We start from the raw sequence: 26753 nt of genomic DNA, 5'->3' as shown, positions 1-26753 counted from the left end.
GTGCACTGACACCCAAGGTGAAGGTGATGGCAGCCCTACATTTCTTGGCCACGGGTACCTTTCAACATACCATTGCCCATGTGGGTGGGATGTCTAAAACCATGTTGAGCCGTGCTCTGCATGATTTTTTTAGAGGCCATGTTGGAGCACCTTGATGAGTTCATTAAATTCCCAACTCCTGAGCAGTTGACAGCTGTCAAGCGTGAGTTCTATGCCCTGGGAGGGATGCCCCATGTCATTGGGTCCATAGATGGAATACATGTTGCTTTGGTACCACCACAGGCACAGGAGGTAGCCTTCCGTAACTGCAAGCATTTCCACTCCATTAATGCCCTTGCGGTGTGTCTTGCCAACATGGTGATTTCACATGTCTGTGCTCGTTTTCCAGGATCAGCACACGATGCGTACATCATGAGGCGTAGCAGGGTGCCTGAAATGATGCTGCAGCTGCGCAACGAACGAGCATGCATTGTTGGTGGGTATACTCTGCCAGTCCTGTATTTAACGTCATCTTCCTGTCTTACTGCTTCTCTGACCCACTCTTGTCCATGATGTTTCCATGTAGGGGACGCTGGCAATCCCAACATGCCATGGCTGATCACGCCTCTCCGCAACCCCAGAACGGCTGCCGATCACCGCTACAACAACGCCCATGGGTGGACCAGGCGAGTGATAGAGAGGACGTTTGGCCTCCTGAAGAGCCGATTCCGTTGCCTCCACAAGACCGGTGGCGCACTCCCATATGCACCGGTGAAGGTCTGCAAGATATTCCTCGTGTGCTGCATGCTGCACAACATGGCAGTGGAGAAAGCTGTGCCACTCATCCTGGATCCAGATGAGCAGGACCATCCACCCGTGGAGGATGAAGGGCTTGAGCATGAGGCAAGTGATGTGGAGGAGGAGGAGGCGGTGGAGGACATGCGGAGTCGGCTCATACGCGACTTCTTTGCGTGGTGAATTCCAGTGTCTGAGTGTGCACGCATTGGGCTGTGTGTGGCATGTGTTGCAATGTGTGTGTCCATCTGCATGTCTTCCAAGTGAGTCTGAGGTGTGTTTGGATGTGTCACTCGAGTGATGGTGCAATAGTAGAATGTCTTTCCTGAGTCATCATTGTCACCTAGCATGTTGACAACCTAATACGTGTCGAGTACATGCACATGCATGCGGATGTACTTCTTTTGGCTGACTTCTGGTGTGTCTCCCATCCACAGGTACTTGCGCATGCTGTCTGCTGGTGGCATTATTGTGCTCCTGCTATTCCTCATGATCACAGCAACATGTGCAGAATCAGCGTTACATGCACGGACCTGTTCGAAAATCTCCTTCGGGTAAGGGATGCAGCACGGCTTTTTGGGAGTGGTATTTGTTTTGCATGTGTGTGCACTGCTCCTGTTCATGTTTGGTTACTTGGCATACATGTAGAATCACCATGGGGCACATGACCTGGAGCAGAATTCACCTGAATTGATGGTCAGACTTGGTGACAGTCATCTGGAATGGGATTGTCAGGTCCCGCGTAGGCCTCTCAGGATCGGTTCGTTGCTCAATGGGGGCCCCCCTATTGACAACCCTAATTCCGAATAGCCGTAAAGGCACAGAAGCTTAAGGGGGTCAATCGAGGGGAAGGAAAGGATGGGAACAGCGGGGAGGAAGATCTGTAAAGGAAGCACAGGTTTGGTTAGCCGGATTGCCTGTAGCTGAATTGGCTTTACACCCACTTGACTTACATAAACAATTCAGTCTACCTGTAAAGAAAAATAACCAGTTCTAGCTGTGACAGCAGAAGGGCGATTAAATATCGTCAAGGCCGCTTCAACGCCAGCTAGCTGCAGTGTGCACCGGGACGTCGCTATTCTGTATAGGTACTCACAGGGCGCGACTGTAGATACACAAACAATACATAAGAACCCCCCCCTTGTATTATACCAGCAGCAGAATATACCTTTTTGCCAATATAGGGTAACACCATATACCCACCAAAGAGGGTGTGCAGGTAGGCCTCACTGAGGAAGGAAGGTCTTACGCTGTAGCCTAGCTGCCCCTCTACAAACCCCCAGCTAGAAGACAACACAACACACACACAGTTCATAAATACATGTTCAGCGGTGACTTCAGGAAAGGCAAAACATTGGTGTAAAAAGAATTCACAGCGTGGTATTTAGGGTCATACCACCTGGTAAAGGTCAAGCGTGAATGTCGAGCGCTCCACGCACTCACTCCGGTTCTCTTAAATGCCTGTTAATAAGTCTCACAAGCGTATTCGTTTTTTGGCAGTCTTTGATATCACCAGCACGGAAACACAAACGGAAGCACAAACGTGTGCCCTAAAGGACTCTTGGCGGTGTCACTGACACCCTTACCGCACCCGGGGAACTCCACAATGAGATCTGCAACACGGTCAGGTCAGGCTCCAGGATAATCTGCGAGCAGTTCTCCGCGGTTCCTGGCTATATGGATTCCCGTCTATTGTGCCGCGTCACTTCCTGTGCGCGCGCGTCGGGCCTAGAGGCTGCTGGGAAGCGTAGTCCCTTGGCCGCTTTGGTAGTCTCCCATAAGCCCCGCATTGCGCGGATATGGTTCGCGGCCTGATTCCAACAGCCCGCTTCTTCCCTGAGGGACGGCGAGAGGGCAGAGGTCAGGTGAGTTTTCATGACAGCACATCCCTCTCCCCGCGACCTCTGCCAGGAGCCAGGTTTGTCGGGATATTTCGCATGGAAGGCTTTTACACACCGAGGAGCATGTACCCCCCTGGCAGGTTCCCAAGAATCTTCTTCCCGTCCGTATCCTTTCCAAGATACCAGGTACCAGAGTTTGGACCCCCGCATTTTTGAGTCGAGGATGGCCCTGACTTCGTACTCCGGTTCATTGTCTACCCAGACAGGAGCAGGATTCTTCTTCACCGGGGTGTAGGAAGGTTTCAGCAGCGACACGTGAAATACTGGATGTATTTTTAGAGATTTTGGTAGCGCTAGCATCATAGCCCTAGGGGAGATAACTTTCTTTATCTTGTATGGCCCGATGTACCTTGGGTTGAATATGCTGTATTTCCGGAACCGTATGTTTCTGGTTGATAACCATACTACATCATCCTTCTGATAAGGAGGATTAGGTTTCCGGTGTTTATCTGCCTGGTCTTTGTACACTATTTTAGCTTTAGCCAAGTTTTTGTATGTACTCAGAAGGATTTTTCGAATGTGTTTGGTTCGGGTACCAACTTCCGGGACCCCCGGCCCGCTCACTGGTTGGATCAAAGAGGTAAAACGAGGATGGAAGCCATAGTTGCTATAGTAGGGTGAGTACTGTGTAGATTGATGTGTGGCCCTATTGTAAGCCACTTCGGCCAAACAGAGCCATTCAACCCAAGAATCCGAATTGTCTGCCACATAGCAACGTAGGTACTGCTTAAGATTCTGGTTGAGTCGCTCCGTCTGCCCATCCGACTGGGGATGGAAGCTAGTTGATTTGGATGACTTCATGTGTAACGCCTTACACCACTCCTTCCAAAACTTAGCTGTAAATTGAGGGCCTCGGTCCGAAACGATATTGGCCGGGAGTCCGTGTACTCTTATAATGTGGACCAGGAGTAACTGGGCTAACTGCCCTGCCGTGGGTTCTTTGGCACATGCGATAAAATGTCCCATCTTGGTGAGGCTGTCTACCACTACTACGATGGTTGTACAGCCTTGGTCCTTTGGAAGACCCACTATAAAATTAATAGAGATGGTTTCCCATGGTTTCAACGGTGTGGGTAGAGGTTGCAAGAGACCCTGCGTCTTCCCATGGTCCGTTTTGACTTTAGCGCAAGTTTCACAGTGCCTTACCATGTTTGTGGTGTCTTTCACCACTGATGGCCACCAGAATTGTCTTGCTATTCTGTCAAGAGTTTTTCTGACCCCATTATGGCCAGCGCTGGGCGTGGAGTGACACATCTGCCATACTTCCTCCCGCAATGACTTCGTTGGTACCAGCAATTGATTGCCTTTCATCGGCAGACCTTGGTGTAGCTTCCATTGCGGATGTGCTTTCAACCATTGTCTCCAGTAAGTGGTCTTGATTCCTACGAGTATCCTTTGAAGGAAGTCATCCGTATGTAAAACTCCAATGACCTTCTTTGGGTCCAAAATAGCCTGCTGTTCTTCTGTCGTATGTTCAAGGGGGGCAGTCTGCCTGGATAAGGCATCTGCCTTTCTGTTCTCTGTCCCGGGTCGATATGTCACTATAAAGTGGAATTCCGAGAAAAACAACATCCATCGCAACTGCCTAGGAGATAACATGCGAGTTGAGCGCATGAACTGCAGATTGCGATGATCAGTATAGACCGTGACTACATGTTTGGCTCCTAATAACCAGTGCCTCCAATCCATGAAGGCTTCTTTAATGGCTAAGAGCTCTTTTTCCGCTATAGTGTATCTGGTCTCAGCAGGGTTTAACTTCCTGGATAGGTAGGCAACTGGATGTAATTGCCCAGTAACCGCATGTCTCTGTGAAAGAATAGCACCTATGGCTACATCAGAGGCGTCCGCCTCTACAATGTAAGGACGCTCAGGGTCAGGGTGAGCCAACACCGGAGCGGTCACAAAGGCATCTTTCAAACATTGAAAGGAATGTTCGGCTTCAGCCGACCAACTAAACTTTACGTTCTTTCGTAATAGGGCTGTGATGGGTGCCACCATGTTTGAGAATCCGTTAATAAACCTGCGATAAAAGTTCGCGAATCCCAGGAAACATTGCACGTCCCTCACTGTGGCAGGTTGGGGCCAGGTTTTTACCGCCAAGATTTTCCTGTCAGACATTTCTTGCCCATTGGGTGTCAGTATAACTCCTAGAAACTGCACCTTATCCACGTGGAACTCGCATTTGCTGAGTTTACAGTACAAGTTGTTTCTTCGTAACGCCTCAAATACTTGACAGACATGCGCCCGATGCTCCTCAACCGAGGAAGAGTAAATGAGGATGTCATCTATGTATGCTACCACAAACCTGTCCAAGAACTCCCGCAACACCTCATTCACGAAGTATTGAAATGCAGCGGGAGCGTTGCACAGGCCGAAGGGCATTACGGTATATTCATACAGCCCATACCGTGTCCTAAAGGCTGTCTTCCATTCGTCCCCCTCTCTTACCCTTACTAGGTGATATGCCCCCTTTAAATCAAGCCGCGTGTATATGACTGCTGTTTTGACTTGTTCTAAAAGTACAGGGATTAAGGGTAAGGGGTATCTATTTTTTATGGTGATATCGTTTAGGGCGCGAAAGTCTATACAAGCCCTCTTTTCTCCGTTGGCTTTAGGGATAAAAAAGAGGGGAGAGGCAGCCGGAGATCTGGAAGGACGGATAAAGCCATTCTCTAGGTAATTGTCCAAGTATTCACGTAAGTGGGTGTTCTCGGCTTCGGTCAAAGCGTACAAGCGCCCACAGGGGATCAAGGCCCCCGGAACCAGATCTATGCGGCAATCGTAATGCCTATGAGGGGGTAATGTGTCTGCCATCTTTTCACAAAAAACGTCCTGATATTCCGAATACCAAGACGGAAGCTGTACATCCGTTTCTGCTGCCGTCGCTACACTATAGGACGAAATCAAGGCCCCCTCCTTGTCCGTACCCCGGCCTGTACAATGAGCTTTGCACCAGGCCCCACTAAACCTCACCTTTCCTTCTTTCCAATCTATATCAGGGTTATGCTTTCTTAACCAGGGGAGCCCCAATATTACTCCGTATTGCGGAGCTTGGAGGATGTTGAACTGTGCCGTCTCGGTATGGTCCTGCTCGCACTGCATGAGCAAAGGTTTAGTATTAGATTCAATGGGGCCAGTACTTAATTTCTTTCCATCTACCGCCAGAACCTCTTCAGGATGGTCTTTCCTTACTAACACAAGTCCCAAGCTTAAAGCCACTTCCCGATCCATGAATAGCCCGGTGGCACCGGAATCAACCATGGCTTCTATAGGTTGCCATCCCTTGGGGGTCTTGAGGTGTATGGGAAGAAAAACATGGTGAGTAGTATACTCCGTCGGTTTAGATAACGAAGGGACATGAATACCACTCAAGGAGTTCCCTTCAGCGTTCCCTGAGTGTATTAGTTTCCCTGTTTATCTTCCGTTGTGCGTCCGGAGGTTTTAGCCGCTCCAAATCCAGTCTTGGGTTTGGCCAAACACTCCCTAACAAAGTGGCCTTTTTTACCACAGTACATGCAAAGCCCCTCTTTGCGTCTATTGTCTCTCTCAGCTGGTGTGAGCGGTGCCCGTACGGCCCCTATATCCATAGGTTCTACGTGAGCTCCAGCCCCCACACCTAGGCCTCTGTTGCGGTCAAAGCGCAGAGGGGGTCTGTCTACTTTTTTCCTATCCCCTCTACGTTCTCCTAGCCTATAGTCTAATCTCAAGGCCAGATTTATTAAGTCTCTGCACGTGGAGGGTTGGGGGTCAATTTGAGCTATTACGTCCTTCAGGTCGTCTTTTAACCCTTGATAGAATAGCGCCCCTTTCTTGTCCTCGGGCCACTGAGTTTCGGCCACTAGTCTCTGAAAGGTGTTAACATAGGTAACTATATCCTTGGTACCCTGTCTTAGTTCTAGCAGCTCTCTATCTGCTGTGAATGATGCCGCTCGGCGATCAAAGACTGTTTCGAACTCTTTCTTAAACTCATCCCAATCATATAACAGGGGGTCATCTCTCCGAACATACGGCACGGCCCATTGAGCGGCTTCCCCCGTTAAGTATGATATCATAAAGGCCACTCTGGCCTGATTTGTGGGAAAGGCCTTCGGCTTGCACGAAAAATGCAGCAATACCTGTGTCATAAAGACCTGGACCTTAGTGGCATCACCCTGAAAACGTTCAGGGGCGGCCAAGGGAATGGGAGTAGGCAGTTCTACGGTTACTGGCGTGGTTGTAGAGGGGGTTCCAAACTGGAACATACCCCCGACTGCTCCACGCCCTACCTGGGCATCAAAGGGGTTTCGCAGTAACCTGTTTACTGAGTCCTGTAGAGCGGCCGTCTCAGCCCTAGAGGCTGCTACCGCATGTCGGGAATCAGCTACCTCTTGTTGAAGATTTACTAAGGTGGCCAATACATCCTCTAGGGTGGTCATAGTGACAATGAACCGACCGGGAGAGGTATATTAAGTTTAAGGCAGATTATTCTGTCAGGTCCCGTGTAGGCCTCTCAGGATCGGTTCGTTGCTCAATGGGGGCCCCCCTATTGACAACCCTAATTCCGAATAGCCGTAAAGGCACGGAAGCTTAAGGGGGTCAATCGAGGGGAAGGAAAGGATGGGAACAGCGGGGAGGGAGATCTGTAAAGGAAGCACAGGTTTGGTTAGCCGGATTGCCTGTAGCTGAATTGGCTTTACACCCACTTGACTCACATAAACAATTCAGTCTACCTGTAAAGAAAAATAACCAGTTCTAGCTGTGACAGCAGAAGGGCGATTAAATATCGTCAAGGCCGCTTCAACGCCAGCTAGCTGCAGTGTGCACCGGGACGTCGCTATTCTGTATAGGTACTCACAGGGCGCGACTGTAGATACACAAACAATACATAAGAACCCCCCCCTTGTATTATACCAGCAGCAGAATATACCTTTTTGCCAATATAGGGTAACACCATATACCCACCAAAGAGGGTGTGCAGGTAGGCCTCTCTGAGGAAGGAAGGTCTTACGCTGTAGCCTAGCTGCCCCTCTACAAACCCCCAGCTAGAAGACAACACAACACACACGCAGTTCATAAATACATGTTCAGCGGTGACTTCAGGAAAGGCAAAACATTGGTGTAAAAAGAATTCACAGCGTGGTATTTAGGGTCATACCACCTGGTAAAGGTCAAGCGTGAATGTCGAGCGCTCCACGCACTCACTCCGGTTCTCTTAAATGCCTGTTAATAAGTCTCACAAGCGTATTCGTTTTTTGGCAGTCTTTGATATCACCAGCACGGAAACACAAACGGAAGCACAAACGTGTGCCCTAAAGGACTCTTGGCGGTGTCACTGACACCCTTACCGCACCCGGGGAACTCCACAATGAGATCTGCAACACGGTCAGGTCAGGCTCCAGGATAATCTGCGAGCAGTTCTCCGCGGTTCCTGGCTATATGGATTCCCGTCTATTGTGCCGCGTCACTTCCTGTGCGCGCGCGTCGGGCCTAGAGGCAGCTTTGGTAGTCTCCCATAAGCCCCGCATTGCGCGGATATGGTTCGCGGCCTGATTCCAACGGCCCGCTTCTTCCCTGAGGGACGGCGAGAGGGCAGAGGTCAGGTGAGTTTTCATGACAGGGATTGTGATGGAGCCATCAATGTGTGTGACACTGGCCTCGGAAACATACGGGTTGCACCGGGTTGACATGGTGTGTGAATTCCCCATTAGGGGCTCAATGGTATATAGCAGGCTCTCCGTGAGCAGCAGGGGGTGTTTAGCTGTCACCCGTCACTTGTGTGCCAGTGCCATGGATTTCCAGAATCTGTGGTGCTAAGGGGGGTGCCAGTGTTGGTCCCACGTCTTCATCCACATGAACTGTGTATGTGTAGACAGAGTTGCATTAGCATTCCGACACACATGACTAATAAAGGTGTCCCTCTGCCTCCAAGGTGCCTCATCTCTGTCAATGGTGGTCTGTTGCCAATGTGCATGCAGCATGTCTGGCATTGTTCTCAGAGTTGGTGCATATGTGTAGAGTAGCAAGATGCAAGCTGTTTGTCAGGGATTAGATTCTGTATTGTGCATGATGTCCATGGCTGTGTAGGTTTTGTGGCCTGTCAGTCTCCACAACGGCCACTGTGCCGCATGTGAATCCATTGTGTGTGTGTGTGCCATGTTGAACCAGACATTCCTTACTTGACATGCACCTTTTGCATGGTTCCTTCCTGAGATCCTTGTCTTTGGGTGCTACTTGTGGCATTGTTTCCTTGACATGGCGCATGCTGCTGCAGGCCCTGCTGCAAGGGCACCCAGTGTCCACGCAAACGAGCTGGTGTCCATCATGGATTGCTTGCTGACATGTGCCATGCTGATCAGCAGCATCTGTGCCTCATGCGGCAGCACACTCTGCATTATGCACAAGATCCCCAGTTCCATCCACCTCAGGGCAAGAGGGAGACCATCCCCCAGGTCAATTATGACATCCGTGTCTACTCCTACCCTGCACTCTACAGATATGTGCGTTAGGAATCCCATGATACTTGTCCACTTCCAGGGTGCATCATTCTGCACAGCTCTGCTACTACATCCGGCGACCAGGCCACATCAACGTCAAACAGAGATAGGGGGAGTGGATCACTGCCAGCTGCAGGATGACCTTCTCAATCCACGCACATCCTCAGGATGCAGCCCACACCCACAACACAACCTTGTGGCACTGTGATCCAACACCCTATTGTGCCATCTCCATGCATCCAACCTTGGCTGGCCCACCATTCGCCACATCCACCTGACTCAAGCATGCAGGACATGGTTCTGCCACGTGTCTACACATACCTGGGACTCCCACCCCAGGACACTCCACATGATCCCTGACCTCTGCGCATGACTGTTGCTCTTCTAAATAGGTCTGTGGGCACAGTTGTGTGGGCACCCCCTCAGCTGGTTGGGCCCATCACGGGTGAGTATGGTGCTCCATGTCTGTCTTGGATGGTACGTTGTGACCCATGTGTGTCCTGTGCCAGACTCAGACCCCAGGGTATGGTGGTTCGGAGTTAATTCAGAAATCAGGCATGGTTTGACTTTACAACACACACATGTAGTGGAATAAAGCAAAATGAAGGCATCATCTTGTGATTGTGATGAATTTTATTAGTGCTGGGGTACGTGTTTGGGGGGGTGACAAGAGGTGCTTGGCGGGAGTGTAGAATCCAAAGTTCACAGGGGGAGTTGGTGTCCTTGCCATTGACAGTCATCAGAGTCTGTGCCACAGTCTTTGTCAACATTGGTCAGACAGTGACCAGCAAGGCCAATTGGCAGAGAATGTCCTTTGCTGCTGTGCTGCTGTTGGGCCATAGGGCCTGGTGCCAGGCCAGGTGACCTGTGAGATGGTGATGTTCCACTGACTCTCACGTTTTCTTGAGTGGACGACCCACCTTCCTGCAGGGACCCTCAGACGCCTGGCTTGACGGTGCAAGGGACGCTCCGTCAGATGATTCCTCCTCCTCCTCCCTCCCTGGGGCTGGTGCTGCTCTACGCCTGCTGGCACAGGGAGGGTTTGCCAGGCTTTGGGCGATCTGACGGAGGGATTGGCTCAGGTCCCTCTGCACCGCCAAGTGCTCTGCATGTCTTGCCTCCATCCTGGCATGATGGTCAACCTGCAGGGCCTTCATCGCATTGAGGGTCTCCACTACCTGGGCGATGCCTCTGGAGTCACGCCGGTATGCATCCAGGATGGTTCTGACGTGTGCCATAGCCGGGTCCTGAGCCAACTGGGCAGGTTCGGGCCTCCGCCGTCCTCCACTCCCACCACCCCTGCCCACTTGCGCCTGGCCTGCCGTTGTGGGCACATCGAGTCTCCGGGACCCCTGAGGGATGGCATTTGCGGGGTCGCCTGCCTCCTCCTGGGTGCCCGAAGAACCTTGTCCCTCCTGGACAGACTGGCTGCGTTGTTGTGTGCGGGCAGGGCTCCTGGGTGTCTCCTGGGATGTGGCAGGAATGGGGGTGGTGGTTGGCACAGTTGTACCTGACGCAGGTGCTGCAGGTGGTTGGACACCAGAGGGGCCAGGTTGGTCTGGGTCATCCACGGAGTGGTGAGAGTCGTCGCTGGCGTTGGGGTCCTCTTCACGCAGAGCCTGGTCCTGGGAGTCTTCCCCCCCAGTGTTGGGGGGAGATTGACGACGTTGACCTGTGTGTGAGAGAGACAGTGTTAATTGTGTTACATGCGACATCCATGTTTCATTCTTTTTTGATTTGGCACAGTTCCTCTGGGTGGTTTGATTTGGCTAGCATTCCTCACACAGTGCACTTGTGCATGGGTATGTCCCTTGGCCACAGCTTTCAACACTTTACCTATGTGTGACACAATCTTAGTTGATGCATATTTTGTCAACGCAGTCAGCAGTGTAGTGAGCGGGCGTAGCAAGCCATGCAGAGCCGCCTTACGTGTTGCACTGTACGTGGCCAAATGGTGTTTTTTCCATGCTATTTGAGAATGCAGGTAGGTAACAATTTGTGACAGGGTTCTGACGAACACAGAGGGTAGGTATACTGGGTGTACGGTTCTGTTTGTGCCTGCAGCACGGATGTACTCGTGCACAGATTGACACATGGCCTAGTGTTTATCAAAGGTTGAAGGGGGGGTTAAGGCACTGCCAAACCTTGTCTACATGCACACAGTACACCTGCTGATGAGCGAACATGGCCACACCACCCAAGGGTGATTTGGTCTCCCTCTGTCTCCCTTACTCCCTCCCTCTGTCAGCCTCCTCCCACTGTCCGTCTCCCTATATCTCCTTTTCTCCCTCCCTCTATCAGCCTCCTCCCTCTGTCCATCTCCCTTTCTCCCTCCCTCTGTCAGCCTCCTCCCTCTGTCCGTCTCCCTTTCTCTCTCCCTCTGTCAGCCTCCTCCCTCCCTCTGTCTGTCTCCCTGTGTCCACCTCTGTCTCTGTCCCTCTCTCTGCCCCTCTCCCTCCCTCTGTGTGTCACCCTCTGTCACCTCAGCCCAGCTTCCTGGGCACACAAAGTTTGCAGGTCTTGCAAAGGCCATTGGCTTGTTCATGTGGGTTTGTTTCTTCTCTGCGGGCACCCATTGGGTGGAGTGTGTGAGTCTGCACTGCTTCTGTGGCGGTGTGTGCTGACACTCTTTCAGTGTGCTGCGTCTTCATTGGCTGCTGTTATGTGCAAATTGTGCCTTCATACCCATGTCGTCCTGCAATGCGGCCACCATTAGCAGGCAAAACAGTACTGTGTGGGGACACACTGTTGGTATGGCTGTGCCCTAAGCCATATGGGCTGAGGGCATTGTTGTGTGCTTCAGAGTTGCTCTATGTTAGTTTTGCGGCCCACCCTCCCGGCATCGGGGACATCCTGTCTTGTGTTTGTGTTTTGTGTGGCCTGTGACTTGGCCTGGCCTTGCTTGGGGCATGGTGCATGGAGGCGCTAGTGGCATGTGTGTGTTTTTGTAGTGTGGTTGTGTCCGGTGCTGGCTTTGTGGGGGTTGCGTGCATGATTGGTATTTGGGTTGTATATGGCGTTCCCCCCATGTGAGGTGAGTTGTTTGTGTACTCACCAGGCTCTCGGAGTCCTTCTAGTCCGTCACATGCCAACGGCTCCAGCGTGGTCATCACCTTCTCCTCCCAGGGATGGTAGTGTACCGGTCTGCGGGATGGCCCTCCTCCAGTGATGTTGGCCTGGTTGTGCTCGTCCGTCATTTTGCGGCGGACCGTCCTCCGCAGATCGTACCACTTGGCTTGGCACTCATGCCTGGTCCTTCTGGTGGACCCAACAGCATTCACGGAATTGACTATCCTCTCCCACATGGCAGTTTTTCTGACATGCTGGTCCGTCTGATCAATGTTCCGAAGAGCTGTGGCTCGACTCTGATGATTTCGTCGACAAGGGACTCCAGCTCGTCCTTTGTGAACTTTGGATTCTTGTTGGTGGGCATGGTGTGGGGTGTGGGTGTGGATGGGTGTGGGGGTGGGGGGGTGGATGGGTGTGGTGGTGGATGGTTGTGGGTGTGCAGGTGTGTGTGTGTGAATGTGATGAGGGTGTGTTTGTGATGGTGGTTGTGTGAAGGAGTGCAAGTGTAAGGTGTATTGATGTTTCAAGTATGGTGCTGTGCGTTGTCTCTGGGGTCTGGCAGCAGTGGATCTGTTGCAAAGGATCATGGTTTGTGTGTATTGGGCCTTTTTATTGGTCCATTTGTGGGTGTGGCTGTGTTTGAACTTTGGGTGGGTGTGTTATAAGTAGGGGTGGGCGGAATTTGCGGAATTAACTTCCGCAAATTATCGCGAAAATGCAGAAAATCTCCGCAAACACGCCGGAAATATCGCAAAGACGCGGAAGTTTTTTTGCTGCCTGTTCGCGGTATTTTTTGCGTGATCGCGGGTCGCCAACTTACCCATGCGGTTGCTCACGGGCGCGGCCATCTTGTTTTCACTTGTCCCGCCCTCTCGCGATGCTTACTTCCTGTTCCGGGTCGCGCAATGCATGTTCGCGCCTGTTCGCGGTCGATATTTCCTGTTCGCGACCGCTTTTACTTGATCGCGTTGCTTTTTGCTTGCTCGGGGAGAAAATATCGCGCGAACTTGCGCACGTGGTCGTAATGGGCGCGGCCATCTTGTTTTTCACTCTATTGCATGGTTCTGGGGCCTGATTTTCAATCCTCCCTAAATCTTTTCGATCCTTTGTTTATAGCCACTTTTTTTGGATCTTTATTACTTATTATTTCTCTAACTATTTTCCTGCTTCTATATTTTTGTTTTTTGTCTACTTTTTTTTTTGTTTTTTAGCTACTTTTTCACTCTTTCTATTGCCTATTTATTTCCTTTACTTACTTTTTAAATGTTATTACCTTTTCTTTCCCACCCCGTCTCTCATCCCCAGAACCATGTCAAAGGGTAGGGCTCGCCGCAGCCAGAGCCGCGACCGCCTTCCATGTGGAAGGTGGCGCCCACAAGGGGTGCAGGCACGGGCCTTATTTGGGGAGGTGGAGTTGGCTGCACTCATTTTCTTTGTGCAGCGCCACCTCCCCTCAACCCCGGCAGCAGGTGGCAGGCCTGGGTCCGGGTACGGCCTCCGGGAGCATCGGCAGCGGTGGGGGAAGGTGCGCCGGGCAGTGTCGCGCATCTCTGGGGTCCGGCGCACCCAGGCACAGCTGACGCACCGGTGGTCCGACATCCTGGACCGTGAGCAGGACCTGCTGGACCTGCTAGGAGTGGAGGTCCCGGGGCTTGGTGAGTACCTATTTAATTATTACAACTTTGTGTCTGTTCTTCTGCTCTATGTTATATATTGCGAATATCTTTTTTTCCTTCCAACCAGCTAGAATGTTGCTGCTTACAATACATTCCAGGTTAATAACGTTTAAAAGTCTTCTGTGATTATTATGACACAGGTGCTCTTCTGCGCTACTACTAATCTTACTTGTTTGCAGCTTTGCGTTTGCGCTTGCTTAGCGTGATTCTTTACGAGTTTATTTTAGAGAAATTAAGTTACGTAATGCTACAGTGACTCACGTCCATTCCTTACTTTGTCCTGTCACTAATAGAGAGGGGCGGATTGATACTTAGGTTTAGGGACTTTGTAGTTGTATGAGCTTCTAATTGGTTAGTGGTATGCGTGATGCCCCCCCTCACTCAGTTACGTGACGTGCTGCTATTACGGCAGTCTTTAGAACCTTTTCTAGTTTGTTCAATGAGTGGAGGTAGGCTTAGCAGTTACTTAGCAGTAGCAGATCAGCATCAATCAAACCAAAATTTGGTGTATACAAAAAATGTAGTCATGTTCATGTGTCCTCCATGATTGGACCATACGCATTGTTGAGGAATACAGTGGAAATGCATACTTAATGTACAATTGGCATGCCTGGAATAGGTGGGCTAGGTTGGGTGGTACGTTGTACTACTACTTAGGCTTAGTTGTAACTTAGTTTTCTGGAATCAGAATGGAAGACTGGATTACTGTTGATAAATAGTAACTTAAGTAGTCGAACTGCGAATCCCCCGATATTACATGTTGACCAGATGAGATCGGTCAATGTAGTTATTGCAATTGTTGTTTACATAAGTGTTTTTTTACCGTTGTTGAAAAATATTGAATTTGTTTGACACCATCCATCAATGTTTGTCTCTTTCTTATATCTTTCCTGTTCATTAGCACCCAGGGGCAGACGGGCAGGGACTGGGCAGTCGGCGGGACAGGAACACCACCAGGAGGACACCGCTGAGGGCTCCTCTGCTGGCCCCAGTAAGTCTTCTTGTTTTTAATAATATTTCTTATTCCATAACTTTTACTGCCCCATTTCTCCCGAACTATAGTGTGTTTCCAAATGCTATTTTTTTACCACCAATTATCCTTCGATCTGTACGGTTTCAAAAATCTTATCCCTGCCTCCGCTATGATGACTCTGAGTACTACTACATCCTATCAATCTGTCTGTACTGTAGTAGCTAGTCTTGCCCAGTTGGCCAGTGCCACTCTTTGTGAAAGGTTGTAATATAAAACTCATATTCACCAGTAGCACGTACAATCCGTTGGGTCGTTGTCTTGTACTACTTTTACTCTTATTGATGTTGAGGCTTTGAAAATTCACAGCAACAGCCCTACCTGATTTCTTAATATTTTGATATGATACCCTATAGGACATACCACTGTTGTAGGGATCTTGCACATACATTTGCACCAGAAAATAGGATGTTGGTGATGGTAGGTTGGACCTTCCTTGCACACCTCAATCAGAAATTCCGCACCCACCACAATTCCACTGCTTGACTATAGTACTGTCTTGTCATACCTATTAGGTCTCGGAACCCTCCCCCCAAGATACCAACAAGCAGACAACCCAGAACATAACACACCCAACCTCTGTCGTGGAAGCAATTCACATGCACACCCTTACTTTCATTTGCTCACTCGTGTAACTTAGTCCACTCCACACCAAATACCACGAAGTCTATGTAAGTTTAAAATGTTTATTTCAATTTGAGAAGGTCTGTACACTGTTTTCTTAGCAGCACCAACCGGCAAATCAATAACATTAAAACAATATACATTGTTACACTTATACAGTTGGGAATTAAATCATGATAACTGAACAGTGGTGGAAGGCAGAACCACCATCCCATAGCAATTTAGTTTATATACATTTATAAATGAAGATGTGAGTGAATGGACCCCTCACCTCAGAAGAACCTAGTACTGGTAGTTTGTGCATCGTTCAGAAGCTCTGGTTCGTAGAAGGGAATCTTGCGTCTAATGCGAAAAAAGAAATGGTGTGCGTTAGTATATTGCAACTTGCAAGCATTTCTCAGCCGTGCCAAAAAGTGTAGCATCTATGGATAAGCAATATGGACTAACAGTAACAGTAGTACACCAGTTCTTCTTAAAAAAGTGGTTTGTTAATGTTTGTTTACCGCTTGTACGCAGCGCGTAGACTAGACAGTAGCAGTGTGAGGCAGGTCATGTGGCCTCAAAGGTGTCTTAAGAAGCTGCAAGGTAAAGGTAGCGTCACATGTGCATGGCTAGGGCTAATCAAGCAAAGGCTACAATGATCATATAACTATTAGTGTCTACTCTACTACTACCTGATTTATACTAGTGATGTGTGTTAGTATTAACTCATTTTTCAACCTTGCTACTGATCAATAGGGGGAGGTGTATATGACGCCTAATAAATGTGTAATGTTTTCTAGGCGCACTACCGACCACCAGTGCTGGGGCCAGTGAACAAGGCGACGCGGAGGGAGAGGATGCGGCAGTTGCTGCCGATACCGACGATGGAGCGGTAGGGGGAGTGGCAGCACCAGTGGCAGGCGGTGGTAAGTTAGATTCATAATCTTTAACTATTGTTGAACTTGACAGCACACTCACTGCAAGGGTGTACTGTATGTATATGTATACTGTACAGTTGTGACTTAGGGCCCCCATTAGGATGGTGGGCGTATTGCCTCCGCCGGGCCGGCTGGAACTGCCGTCACTGCAGGGGCAAACCTCCCGCCATCCCTGTAGAAAATATTCAGACATGTCCAGGCGGAAAAGGGTTCAATATGGCGGTGGTGTCTCTCTCACCACACCGCCAGCCATATAATCTGCATTTTGGAATGCCTTTGCGTGGCGGCATTGCCGTCCGCCACGGAAAGGCATGCACACATTGCAGAGTATGCTTGGGGGCCCCCATGGAGGGTACCTACCGATGCTATGGTACCCCCCCGACTTTCAAAGCAAAACGTGACAGGCTCCGTGCGGGGCCCGTCATGTTGTGCTTGGAAAAGCAGCACAACATTTTAGCATTGCTTTCAGCAAAGCCAACCAGAATTTAAATTTAAAAAAACAGGGTGCGCCCGCCACTGTGCCGGGCGCATCATCCTAATTAATTGTCCCCACGGGACCCCCACCCTTTTTAGCAGTCGGATGGCGGGCGGACAAAGTCCGCCTGCTATCCGATGTCGTAAGTAAGTATGAGTTCTTGGGGACATTTGAAGAGTGAACTAGAAGACCAGAATTCCCTTTAATTGGTATAGGACTAGGAGCCGGAGTATTGAGTAACCAATGGCCTCATCTATCTGATTTGAACTCCGTTTTGAAAGTTTTATGGAGTAGAGCACCTGGTGCACTGTTCAACTAAAAAGTGTAAGACAGGTGGAAGGAAGAAGGACGGGCGACTTTTAAAATGTTATGTACTACTGTGCTTTATTTTATAGTGCTACTCTACCATGCCACTATGTGTATAAATAATTACCTTGTCCTACTGTTTTATTAAGACTATATTTTACAATTGTCTTGTTTTTTTCTTTTTGATACACAGCAACTCCGAAAGTCAACCGTAAGGAGTTGGCCGCCAAGGCACGGTGCCAGAAGCTGGAGGCAATCCAGCAGGAATACCGGCGGCTGGTGGTCCTAGCTGAGGAGGAGGAGGAAACTGCAGCAGCTATTGAAGCCTCCTCCAGTGCCCCGGGCCCCAGCCACTGCCCTCCAGCGTTACGGCGCCACTGCCTGGCGGCTGCCCGCCGCCACCGTGTCATCTCCGGTGCCCCCCCCCCACTGTGGCTGCAACTGCCGCGGCCTTAGACGCCGCGTCGCCCATTTAGAGGAGGAGATGCGCCAGATGCGTGTCCTCCTCCAGTCCCGCCCCACCAGTTAGTCCCTGTCACTGCCCCTTTTTTAATTCTTGTTCGTTTGGGCGTTCCAGACTTTTTTCTATGGACAGTGGTTGGGGTTAGGGAGGGGGGTGGGTCAGCTTTTGTGGGTTTAGTTTATTTGTTAGGGTAAATTAAATATATTTTTCTATGTTACATGCAATGTTGTTAATGTTTTGTAGGTGGGGTAACTGTTTTACATCACACTGTTTCCTTGCTGGTGCATGGCCGCCCATAGCCTGTGTTTGATTTCAATAATTTACTGACTGTATAAGACACAAACAGATAGATGCGACACACCTCACTCATTGACTGGTCCTTCTAGTACTTTCAGTCTGTCCTCTAGTCTATGCATTCTTTGGAGTGGTGTTTGAAAATGAAATCATTGACAACATGTCCATTATTAATTCTGCCTCCCCCAAACTTCTCTCTTACCGGTGCTTGATGTTTATGTCCAACTGTGGCACAGCACTGGCTGCATGGTGAAGATGGTTTCCTTTTTCATACATGCCATGATTGGGGTGGTGGTGGTGGTAGTATAGTAGTAGTAGTATACACTGGCAGGGTGGCAGCATTTCCAAAAAAAGAAAAGGAGATAGTCAATCGTCTTTGAGAGACTGTTAGAGGAGTAGTTGAATGAAGTACATCACAGAATTTACCGAGCAACAATTATATGCTCAAATATTTGACAAAAAAACTGAATGGTGGTTATTAGGAGGATAGCCTACTAGACAGAGTTACAAACTATAGTTTTGTCGACTCGAGTCACTTGACTATGCCTACAGTCTAACAGTTAGTGCTGTATATGAGGAATGACAACAAACAAATCCAATCAATGCCGGCAATTCATGCTGAGGTATATGTTCCTTTGTTAAATAAAATAACTTCTGAAATATCCTACTCATGGGTGGGCAAGCAGAAGAAGATCATCGCTCTGCATTGAAATTGAAGTAGTGTTGCTTTCACCACATCCGCCCCAGCAAGTGTGTGATTAGGTATTGGTGTACATTTAATTTAGTTACACCTCGAAAATAAGTTACACAGCCCGGGGGAAGAGGGTTAGGGTTTGTTGAATGGATGGGAAGGGGGATTTTGGGAAAGGTTTGACATAGAAAAACAGTATGCATACATAGACAAACAAACGACAATCATTGAAGACTACCATACCATATCCATTCCATATGTTAAGGGAGAAAAAGGCAATGCATGCATGATGATGAGACCCGGATTACATACACTTCTATTTCTTGTTCTGTTCCGGCCTTAATACTTCAACAGATAGCAAATAGAAATTTTAAATATTGGTAGTGAAGAATCGTAAACACAGAGCAAATGTAATGATGATTGATAATAACAACTCCAAGAACACACTGTTGTAAAGATTGTATACAAGATAGTAATCAAATTATTTAAAAGAAGTTAAGTGGATACTGTTACTGTCTTATCCTGGTCAAAAAGGTGGACTGGTTTTGCGCATCTCGGCATTCCTCTTGATCCTCTCGTCCATCAATCTTGGGTGTGTCGCCTCGCCACTCGCCACTGCCCGGCTGGAAAAAAAAGGTGATTGATTGGTAAGGTAATTAATATGCATTGTAATATTTTACAAAGTTTTGGCCAAGGCCCGGCCTGTAATTTTAGATTGAAAACCAAAGGGGATATTGAGAAAGAAAGTGAAAACAAATGCACAAGTGATGGTGTAGTGCAACAAGAACACTTTCCGAGGTGGCATGTATGCATATGCATCATCTCTACTCTAGTCTGTTTCCAGCATTGACCTTCAACAGTAACAGGAGAGATCAGGCCCACAGTGCTTACCATTAGCACATCCTACGTTAACACTTTAGAGTCCTTTTTTTTTCTCTCAAAGAGTTGGACAAACGCAAAGCACATTATCCATTCCAAACATAGCATTTTACAGTTAAAGTTAGTAAAATCAATGCACTGCAGTCATCCCACCGCTACACTCTATTCAACTTCTACACAGACATTTGGGTCTGCTGTGGTTGTTGTTGACGTGTTTACCTTTAGGCTTTTCCGTTGCCACTCCTGAAACATCCTCCTCCTGACTTCATCATCATCTCTGAATCGATACTTTTACTGACTGAAGATCGGCCTGCAGTATAAGTATAATTTTTATGAATCACCCAGAGTAGAAATATAAATATTACTGACTTGAGTCATTCTTTATTGTGTACAGAAAGATAGATTACTACTAGTACACTTTGACATCACTTTGTGCACAACAAACAACGCAAACACCAAGACCAATAGCTCAGAGTCAGGTGTCCAATGCATGCCATTAATTGTCATTCATTACATGTTCCTTCTCATCTTAAGTTAACGGGCCGTCTCTTTCGCCATCATCATGAGGGACGGTGCTGTTAAGTCAGTCATTTGCATTGCGCAGATTGAGTGAGTCCCCTTCCTGTATTGAATTAAAAGCAATGTATCACCAAGATGCAGGAGAAGTACACATTTCTTGTTTGCAAGAAGGGGAAAATTAGTGTGTTCTGTAGAATGTTGATTAGTGGCAGTGCACAATTACATCAATTCATTCATGCGCAACACACACAACAAAATCTACATGATTCAGTCTGCTATTCTGCGGCCAATGCATGGCATCAATCATTACCTGTTGCATCTTATTTTCAGTTAATGGCCAGTCTCTCTCGGCTCTGAAGGAGGATAGCTATAGAAGTCATCAGATTCATGGTCCACTTGTTTTGGAAGGACGAGGAAAGTTTGAATTTGTTGTTACCATCATCCAATCATCATTCATGAGGGAAATGGAATTGAGCAGGAGATGCAGTATGATCGAGCGGAGGAGCTGAATTCTGAGGACTGTAGTGTCAAATGGCAGACACCTGAAACTTGTATCTTAAATTAGAAGAGTAGAAGACGGTGATAATGCATTTGTTGCGATTCACAAGTTTATAACCGGAACGACAGACACAAACAAAGGGGGAAAAAAGGGAGGAAGACAGTAAGTGCGAGCCTAATTGTCAGGGAAGTATAGCTCGTCCTCAAACTCTGGGGGATCTTCCAGTAGTAGGTAATCATCTGACACAATACTTCCGTCACCTGAGCCGCTGTCCTCCTCTTCCTCTGTTGATTCATGCATTGTGTAATTCGGTGGTATGAAGTGCTGATTCATTTTGATCATTGTTAACCTCTCCACGTTTTTGGGAGATAGACTGGTCCTTCTCAAGGTTACAATGGAACCAGCAGCACTGAAAACACGTTCAGAAGAGACACTTGCGACAGGGCAAGCCAGATAGCTTATCGCCAGCCTGCTGAGCTGTGGCCATTCAGACCTTTTCCTATACCAATACTGCACTGGGTTTTGATCAACGTACACCTCTGTTGGGTCGTCCAGATAGGCCTGGACCATCCGCTCAATGTTCAGGGTTGCTGCTGGTAAGCTTTTGTGCTGTTTTTTCTGTGCATCAGCACTGTGCTTAAGGCCCATCTTTACATACCAATCTGATAATGATTGTACTCGGCCGAATGATCCAGTTATTGTTTTTGTAGTCGATGGTGATGGTGAGTGTTGCGATTGTGAGCCAACCGCACTGCCCTCAGCCGACGAAGTTGCACTTGATTCTGCATGGCCTGCTTCAGTATCAGTACTTGTTGTGGGTTGATGTGGCGGGCTTTTAATTAGCAGCCCTTCGTTTTCAAACTTGATGGCTAATTCAGCTATACAACTTTTGTAGCGGGCAACATCATTGTCGGAAAAAGAAAGGAATAGTCCTAATTTGGCACGTGGATCCAGAATTGTGGCACAAATGTAATGTTCTTGTGACTAAATTTTATTTTGTATCCTTACATTTTCTGATAAGCGCCTGGATAAGCTCTCCACCAAGTCATGGGCTTGCCTTCTGTCCTCTACACCTTTGTAGGATTCAGACACATTATTCAGCTCATGCTCTAGCATTTGCAACAATGGGATAGCTTGGCCCATTGTACAGTCCTCCTTGCTGACTTCACGTGTGAAGACCTCAAAAGGAGACAGCATCTCAGTCAGGCATTGAATTAGGGTCCATTGCTCCCTCTGAAGGGTCATGCCTTTAACACTAGCATCACTGCTTCTGTACCAGACATATTCATTGAGTGACCTGTGCTGTTCGTACAGACGATCAAGCATGTAATACGTTGAGTTCCAACGTGTTGCCACCTCCTGGATGAGTGCCTTGACTGGCATCCTACGGTCACGTTGGATGATCCTCAGCTGCTTCCGAGCTTTAAAAGAATGGCTGAAATAAGTGCATATTCTTCGGCAGATGGCCAGTAAATTGCTTACTATGGGTTCTTTTTTCAGAAAGTCTTGCACTATAATGTTTATGCAGTGTGCCAAACACGGAACCCTGAAATAGGAACCAAGTTCCATGGCCTTAAGTACATTACTGCCATTGTCTGTGGCAACAAAACCAATACCAAGCCCTCTGGGCCACAGCCATACCAAAACCTTGGTGCGAAACTCTTCTAAAATGTTTTCAGCCGTATGAGATTTCTCCATGGCGAACATGGCTACAGTTGCATGTTTCCGAGTACCTTCAAAAATCGCAGCTGTGTCAACAACACCTCGTGCAGATAGTTGATCTCTAACCCCCACAAAAGAGATCCAGTGTGCAGTGATGCACATGTAATCTGTGGCTTGACAACTGGTCCACATGTCTGTTGTCAGGTGGATATTGTGCACAGCACTCTGCTGCAAACCGTGACCAACCAATTCCAGCACATCATGATGTAGTGCCGGAACAGCAATTCTTGCGAAATAGGACCGGCTGGGAACTTTCCATTTCGGGCAGATGGCAGACACAAATTCAAGGAAACCCACCCCTTCCACAAATGAAAAAGGAAGAAGGTCCAGCGCTAACATTTTAGCCAGCTTTGCATTGTACAATCGTGCCGTTGGGTGGTTGCGTTGGAACTGCCCCTCCAACCTAAACATGCTCTCAATGGTAGGCTGGCTTACTTTCCTTAGTGGTGCTGTTTTCATTAACCCACTAAGGCTCAACGACACAGATTGTCTCATTGAGGTACTCGCCGGTCGCCTTGGTGTCTCACCCACACTCTGAGTATGGCTCTTACTGCGGTGCCACTCTGATGTTACTGAGGAGGATGTGGGCGTTACCACTGCAGTGACTGCACTACTGGAGACAGGGCTAGAAATGCCTCCCTGTTCTTCACCTGCCACCACAATAATATCGCTCCCTGATTCCTGACCAACTTCAAAGGGTTTAGTTTTCCTACTTTCTTTTAACTTACGTAGGTGATCCTCCCACACGATATCGTGGTGTATTTTTAGATGACTTGCTTGTCCTCCGGTACCATAGTTTGTACCAAGCTTACCACGCCGAACACCTTGCCGACAAATTGAGCATATAGCAACGTTCTCCTCCTTGGCGCTAACAGAAAAGAAGTCCCAAACTGGGGAGGAGAACTTTCTGGCACTGCTGGATGTGCCACTTTCAACACCAGATGAACTTGAGGGGGTGCTTGAAAATATGTGACCCTGTCCACCTACACTGTGACTTTTACTACCACTTCCTACTGAGATGGTTGAGCTTGATGTAGGTCCCTGCCGGCCCTTGGAAAATATGGCAGCTGGAGGTAGTGGTGGTGTAACCTGTGTTGGTGAGATCCGTGCTACATCCCGCTCAGTAGCAGCCTTTCTGGATAGGGTGAGAATGTCGGTCTCCAATCCCTTTGGGGCGGGAGTAATGTGCGTGATGACTGGCTCGTCTTCATCAACATATTCACCCCCCTCTTCTACATCTACCTCCATAACTCTAAGTTTTTCTGGGACCTTAATTTTCAGAAGCAATGTCTTGTGGTGTACTTCACTCTCAGACCGAGCTGGTGGGACCCAAGTGTCATCACGATCATCGGAAGCGGGGCTTGAAGAAGAAGATGATGGACTAAGCCTCCTTTTCCTTGCTGGTGGTCTGGAAGACAATTGATCTTCTGAAACAGTGGTTTGACTTCGCTCCACTTTGTCTGCAGGAAGCTCGATTTCCTGAAATGCCCCTACGTCAGGAGCAACAACTACTATGGTGGGCTGTTGCGGCGGCTGCTGCTGTTCTGGTTGCGGCGGCTGCTGCTGTTCTGGTTGCGGCGGCTGCTGCTGTTCTGGTTGCGGCGGCTGCTGCTGTTCTGGTTGCGGCGGCTGCTGCTGTTCTGGTTGCGGCGGCTGCTGCTGTTCTGGTTGCGGCGGCTTGACACTGATCTGCTGAGTTTGCGCCTGCGTTGAACTTGATTGTGTACTACTTTGCGGTAATGACATTTCTTCAACATCGCTGCTCGTTAGTAGACTGGCTACCTCTGCGAAAGTAAAGCCCTTGGGCCTAGGTTGGTGGGGTTGCTGGACCGCTGTGCTGCTCCCAGCTTGGTTCCCGGACAACGCTTTGGTGCCAAAAAAAACCTTGGCCGGCACACCACCAGTCATGGTTAATGGCACTTCCTTTTTCTGTTCCTTCTTCTCACCAGCAACTTTCTTGGTACTGGACCTGGTACCTTTCTTTGGGGCCATCTTCTTCCGATGTCAGGCAGGAGGCAGATGCACAACAAGTTCTGGTCACACGTGGGCGTGATGCGCAGCAGGACTTCTGTCTGGCTGGCAGTACAACGGGTAGCCAGGTGATGCCGATGACACCTCCTACTCTGTCTTTTGTGCACCTAAAAGCAAAGAAGACAGGAGAAGAACATCAGTGAAATGTTGCATTTGTTTTTGTGGTTCAGTTACTTAGTACTGTACTAGTGCAAACAAAAGATAGTCTAGCCATTTATGACTTTTTTTTAACTAGAGCTATGTTATACTACTAGTACTGTGTACAGCGACACACTACACTCTCAGGAAGGTGATGTCTAAAAATTCAACAGATCACATAGAAAACACTTGATCAATAAAGCTGTGGCTACCTGCTCTGATCCTAGTGGATGAAAAAGCAGGCCTGTTGGCAGACAAGGCCAGGCAAGCTTGCAGGCCTAGGCCTCAAAATGGCCACCAGCCACATGGCCAGGCCCAACAACATCAGCATGGCCACCCCCAAAAACACACTTCCCCAACTCAATCCAATGCCATCCATGCCCTAAATGATGTCTAAATTCAACAGATCACATAGAAAACACTTGATCAATAAAGCTGTGGCTACCTGCTCTGATCCTAGTGGATGAAAAAGCAGGCCTGTTGGCAGACAAGGCCAGGCAAGCTTGCAGGCCTAGGCCTCAAAATGGCCACCAGCCACATGGCCAGGCCCAACAACATCAGCAAGGCCACCCCAGAAAACACACTTCCCCAACTCAATCCAATGCCATCCATGCCCTAAATGATGTCTAAATTCAACAGAGCACACAGAAAACAGTAGATTAATAAAGCTGTGGCTACCTGCTCTGGTCCTAGTGGATGAAAGCAGGCCTGTTGGCAGACAAGGCCAGGCAAGCTTGCAGGCCTAGGCCTCAAAATGGCCACCAGCCACATGGCCAGGCCCAACAACATCAGCAAGGCCACCCCCAAAAACACACTTCCCCAACTCAATCCAATGCCATCCATGCCCTAAATGATGTCTAAATTCAACAGATCACATAGAAAACACTTGATCAATAAAGCTGTGGCTACCTGCTCTGATCCTAGTGGATGAAAAGGCAGGCCTGTTGGCAGACAAGGCCAGGCAAGCTTGCAGGCCTAGGCCTCAAAATGGCTTCCAGCCACATGGCCAGGCCCAACAACATCAGCAAGGCCACCCCCAAAAACACACTTCCCCAACTCAATCCAATGCCATCCATGCCCTAAATGATGTCTAAATTCAACAGAGCACACAGAAAACAGTAGATTAATAAAGCTGTGGCTACCTGCTCTGGTCCTAGTGGATGAAAGTATGCCTGTTGGCAGACAAGGCCAGGCAAGCTTGCAGGCCTAGGCCTCAAAATGGCCACCAGCCACATGGCCAGGCCCAACAACATCAGCATGGCCACCCCCAAAAACACAATTCCCCAACTCAATCCAATGCCATCCATGCCCTAAATGATGTCTAAATTCAACAGATCACATAGAAAACACTTGATCAATAAAGCTGTGGCTACCTGCTCTGATCCTAGTGGATGAAAAAGCAGGCCTGTTGGCAGACAAGGCCAGGCAAGCTTGCAGGCCTAGGCCTCACAATGGCCACCAGCCACATGGCCAGGCCCAGCAACATCAGCAAGGCCACCCCCAAAAACACACTTCCCCAACTCAATCCAATGCCATCCATGCCCTAAATGATGTCTAAATTCAACAGAGCACACAGAAAACAGTAGATTAATAAAGCTGTGGCTACCTGCTCTGGTCCTAGTGGATGAAAGCAGGCCTGTTGGCAGACAAGGCCAGGCAAGCTTGCAGGCCTAGGCCTCAAAATGGCCACCAGCCACATGGCCAGGCCCAACAACATCAGCATGGCCACCCCCAAAAACACACTTCCTCAACTCAATCCAATGCCATCCATGCCCTAAATGATGTCTAAATTCAACAGATCACATAGAAAACACTTGCTCAATAAAGCTGTGGCTACCTGCTCTGATCCTAGTGGATGAAAAAGCAGGCCTGTTGGCAGACAAGGCCAGGCAAGCTTGCAGGCCTAGGCCTCAAAATGGCCACCAGCCACATGGCCAGGCCCAACAACATCACAAAGGCCACCCCAAAAAACACACTTCCCCAACTCAATCCAATGCCATTCATGCCCTAAATGTGCTTGAAAATGAAATCCATTCAAAAAACAAAAGGAACAGTTGCTTCATCATGCACACACACCCATGAGGCCATGCCCATGGCTAGCTCGGGCCTACTACTACAACCCACAACATTTAAAAAACAAAAAAAGGAATGATGATAATTAATTAATTAACAAAAATAAATTGTAGTTACAACAACTGCAATGCCCACAATCAAACACAACAACCACTTACTTGTAAAATATCCTATTCCAAAAATCCTGAAATCCAAT

The 26753-nt window shown here is 48.6% G+C and overlaps 1 long non-coding RNA gene across 1 annotated transcript in view; it reads left to right on the top strand.

The window, feature by feature from the left end:
- The window catches only part of LOC146809002 (uncharacterized), a 41389-nt gene extending 23515 nt beyond the window's left edge, over positions 1-17874 (top strand). Inside the window, exons 2-4 of the long non-coding RNA XR_014965517.1 lie at positions 14795-14884; positions 16330-16455; positions 17442-17874. This is a non-coding gene — a long non-coding RNA (uncharacterized LOC146809002). The remainder of the gene's footprint in view (positions 1-14794; positions 14885-16329; positions 16456-17441) is intronic.
- The last annotated feature ends 8879 nt before the right edge of the window (positions 17875-26753 follow it).

The sequence above is a fragment of the Triturus cristatus genome, chromosome 7 (assembly GCF_964204655.1).
Source record: "Triturus cristatus chromosome 7, aTriCri1.1, whole genome shotgun sequence".
Lineage (NCBI taxonomy): Eukaryota > Metazoa > Chordata > Amphibia > Caudata > Salamandridae > Triturus > Triturus cristatus.
The sequence above is the reverse complement of the archived record's forward strand: the minus strand, read 5'-3'. Positions and strand labels throughout refer to the sequence as shown.